Source organism: Pyrus communis, chromosome 12 (genome assembly GCF_041283825.1).
Source record: "Pyrus communis isolate YQ-2024b chromosome 12, ASM4128382v1, whole genome shotgun sequence".
NCBI classification, from domain to species: domain Eukaryota; kingdom Viridiplantae; phylum Streptophyta; class Magnoliopsida; order Rosales; family Rosaceae; genus Pyrus; species Pyrus communis.
This window is the reverse complement of record NC_142576.1, coordinates 19,173,782-19,177,936: the sequence shown is the minus strand read 5'-3', so window position 1 is coordinate 19,177,936 and position 4,155 is coordinate 19,173,782. Positions and strand designations below refer to the sequence as shown.

General features: G+C 41.0%; 1 long non-coding RNA gene across 2 annotated transcripts; it reads left to right on the top strand.

Moving 5' to 3' along the window:
* The first annotated feature begins 2,819 nt into the window (after positions 1 to 2,819).
* Positions 2,820 to 3,672, top strand: LOC137727628 (uncharacterized). 2 transcript variants are annotated; one of them, XR_011067831.2, is made up of 3 exons: positions 2,884 to 3,152; positions 3,298 to 3,378; positions 3,479 to 3,672. It is a non-coding gene; the product is annotated as an uncharacterized LOC137727628 (long non-coding RNA). The 2 variants fall into 2 exon arrangements; XR_015954070.1 differs by having other exon boundaries at positions 2,820 to 3,152; positions 3,298 to 3,672.
* Positions 3,673 to 4,155: the final 483 nt, after the last annotated feature.

Genomic DNA, 4,155 nt, shown 5'->3' with positions numbered 1-4,155 from the left:
ATCTGCTCGGCTCAAAATGATTGGCTTGGAGAAAAGTGGTAGATCAAGCAGTAGAGTGGACGGATTTGACCAAAGAGCATAAGCGGCGTCTGTTGACATGGTTGAAATCCATAGAATGATTGATTCGGCCTTCAAAAAAGGACCGAATTCTCCAAAATTTATTCACCCATATCCAGCCGTTGTAGAAAGATTCGAATATCCTAAGGGATTCAAGATTCCAAACTTCAATCTTTTTGCTGGAGCGTCAGTTTCTTCTTTGGCCAAGATGGCTCAAGCATCTGACGAGTCACCGATGAAGTATTTTACGAGGTTTAAATCGGCCAGAAACTGGTGCTGAGAACCTCTTCCCGAAGTCGAATTCGTTAGGATTGCCTTGAATGGCCTAGATGTGGCGTAGAAAAAGAAATTCTTGGGGGTAAACTTCCGAGATATGTACAAACTGGCTCAACATATCGAGCAATATGATTATTTGCTCCAAGAGGAAAAGATCTCAAAGTCCTCATCCCGAAGAACGATCTACAAGAACCCTACAATTAGTTATGGATCAGCCGAAGAGGAAGAGTCCTAGTATGCCAACATAGATGCGACCGAGATAGTAATTGACAAACCATATATTTGTAAAATGTTAGCTCACACTAACTCTAAAGATGTCAAAACTCGCTCAACCCCTGTGGGAGCTGCCATGAAAATGACAAAAGTCTACACCTTCGACATCACCAAGGCTAATGCCATCTTCGACCAGTTATTGCTCGCAAAAATTATCAAGCTTCGGCCAGGTCATAATATTCCTAAGGTTGTAGGCTTGAAAGGAAAGACATATTGCAAATACCACAACTCGAACAAGCATACGACAAATAATTGTGTCGTATTTTGCGATGCCATTCAAAGCTAGATCGACAATGGTAAACTCAAGTTTTCTGAGAAACAAATGGCCATAGACACCGATCTTTTCCCTATGGCGACGGTAAGCATGGTAGAGGCTAACTTACCCAAGGATAAAGGAAAAAGAAAAGCTGAGTTTGTCCAAACACAATTCGTCCTTAAGCGGAACTCTAGGCCACAATTGAAAATCGATCTCTCTTTGAACAAGCCACCCAAGTACTTTTCAAACCCAACTTATGTTGGGTCAATGTCGGATTCTAACACAAAGGAAACTGATGGGCCAATGGTTTTATGCGATCGGTGCAAATCAAATGTCATCATAATTGAGCCGAAGGGAAAGCCACGTCTGCCTGAACCACCGTAACTGACGTCTGCAACTGCGACATCTCAAAAAAGTGCTCGGTGCAAGCCAACACCAGAAAGTTTTTTATAAGCTCGGCCCTCAAGTACATGATGACAAGCCGTCTTCGACCAGACGACGCGTTGATTTTAACGCGCCATTTTACAATGAAGATTATTACGTGCGTAACTCTAGCAGTTCAGGATCACCAACGAACCTTTAAGCCATCTGAGCCACGCGACCAGCATTGGTATAACTACAACTCCCCTACCGGTGTATATAACTAGTTATCCAAGTCGCAAAAGTGCTGCCAACAAAGAATAAACTGTATAGCTCGCCAACGAGCAACTCAGGCCATTTCGGTCACCAAATGGCAATCAAAAGAAACGGTGAATAACGAAGATAACTAACAGCCTCTGGCGATCATGACCGAGCTGCTTTAAGGTAAAAAGGTGATCAATTGAGATTTTGAAACCACAATTGAAGAATCCGAGAAGCGAATCAAGCTCATCCTTCAACCTAGAGAGATAAAAGCTCGCCTCGAGTATTTCTGGAAGGAAGTCGAAAGCAAACTTCCTCCACTACCCTCACAAGAACCATTAATTAAAGTCCGATGGAACTTCCACCCATCGTTTCTCGGTGAAGCTTTAGAGTGCATGCAGGAGTTTCACAAGAAACATTCGGCTAATGACTTGTATGGCCAGCCAAAAGAATGTCAAAAAGCTCTTGATCTAGCATGAACCTGACCTGATGTAGAGCAGATCATCCAAAAAATTACAGATCCAAGAATGAGGCTAGGTTCCAACATATACATGGGGCTCGAGTTCTCGGCTTTGAGGTAAACCCATATACTGATTTTTTCTCGGCCATTTCTCTCTTTGGCTTTACGGCCGATGAAAAAGAGCATGTGGCTTGTTTAGATGATTATCTGAACACAAGAGATGTCCGCATCGTTTACTAGGAGTGGTTTCGCAAGGCTTTAAAAAAGCAAGACCAAGTTCTAACGCCGAGCGAGCCAAAGGTTGAAACTCAAATTAAAACAACTCCGACAACCATACCGCATAAGCATGTTGTCACTACAGCCGAAGATGACCAAGCGAGTGATGTCCATGAGCAAGATATTTCGCCCAAAAATCCAAAGGATGAAGATCACGACTTGATGGGCCCTTCAGTCCTCGACAACATGGAAATCAACATGGTCCACATTTTGCTTGCAGAGTTCCAGCTAACCACATCCCAATAGGGGTGGGTTCAAAAAACCGAAAACCGAAAAAAACCGAAAACCGAACCGGACCGAGGCCGAAAAAAACCGAACCGAAAAAAAAACCGAACCGAAACTACAAAACCGAACCGAACCGAATTTGGTTGGTTCGGTTTCGGTTTTTGAGGTTTGGAAACCGAACCGAACCGAACCGAACCGATATATATATATAATTTTTTTGAATATTTATAAATAGTTTAGTCATACAATCATAACAAAACAGAACCTGTTGCCAAGTTGGTTTCAGTGAAACTTTACAAGCTGGAGGGCATGGGTTCGAACCCTCATGCCTCCAGGATTTGTAAGATTATTTTTAATTTTTTAATCTTTTTAACAAAACCCCCTTAACTTAACCCTAACCCTCCTCGGATCCTCCTCCTTATTTTTCATTCCGCCTCCTCTTCTCTCTAGACTCTCGTTCCCTCCTTTCCCTGCCTTCAGTTCTTCTTCTTCAGTTCAGAGTTCTTTCGCAGTCTCGCGCAGCCTGAGGCCTTGAGCCTCTTTCCGCTTGGTCCCTTCCGCTTCGCCCCTCCCATCTACTTCTTCTTCCCCACAGCTTGCATACAGACAAAGAGAGAGAAAGAGAAGAAGGAGAAGAAGAAGAGCCGCAGAAAGAGGGCAAAGGGGAAAAGGTTTTGTTATGGGCTACTTGGTGAGAAGAAGATGGAGGTCTGATTCTCCAATTTTCCAATTTGTTTTTTTATTTTTTTTATTTATGGGAAATTTATTAATATGTTTGGATTCTGAGAAATCATTCAACCCTTTTCGCTAAAGTTCTAATCCTCTGTTTGTTTACACCCATATGAAATTGCAGAATCTAGGGCAAGCAAGGACAGCCGTCCCGTCATCGATGGATCTAAAGTCGAACTGGGTGACCTCGAAAATAACTTCATGGGTATGTTTATTTTTTGTTTTGGTGAAATGGGTATGTTTTGAATAGTTGTTTTCGTGTTTGATTACTGTTTTTTCAGTGTTTTATGCATTTTGGTTGTCAGATTTTTGGTAGTTGATGAATCCAGTGTTGGGAAATCGAAAGGGAACTGTGTTCGCCAATTTCTCCAAGAATTGCTTAAATTTAGCTTTGTATCTCGATTTTTCGATTGTGTTCTACCACGAAGATCGTGAATTTTGTGTAGTAACTGTAATATTCGATTTCTGAATTGGTAATATTCGATTTCATTGGTTATAATCTGTACTCTGTAGACATTTCTATTGGGTGCTATATTGCTATAACCATTGTTTTAATTTTGGTTTATAAACATTATTCAGACATTTGTAATTTTGGTTATAAACATTGGTTTTACTCCCTGACATGAAACACACTGACATAGCAGATGTTTATATGCATAATCCTGCATCAACATTTTTGCCTTTTCTGCATTTTGTTTGGCTTGGCTTCAGTTTGTTGTATTGCATAATTTTATTTTACTATCTACAATTAGAGTTAGTGAGATTACTCTCGGTTTCAATATCTAATTGGGGTGTGTAGGAGGGGGAGGGGGAGTAGTGAGGTAAACAATGAAAGGTTTTCTGGGATTTTGACTTTTGAGAACCTGTTGGTTTTGGTTATACTGTAATATTCGATTTCTGAATTCGTAATATTCGATTTTGAGAACCTGTTGGTTATACTGGGATTTTGAGAACCTGTTGGTTATTTCCTTGTTGTAATATT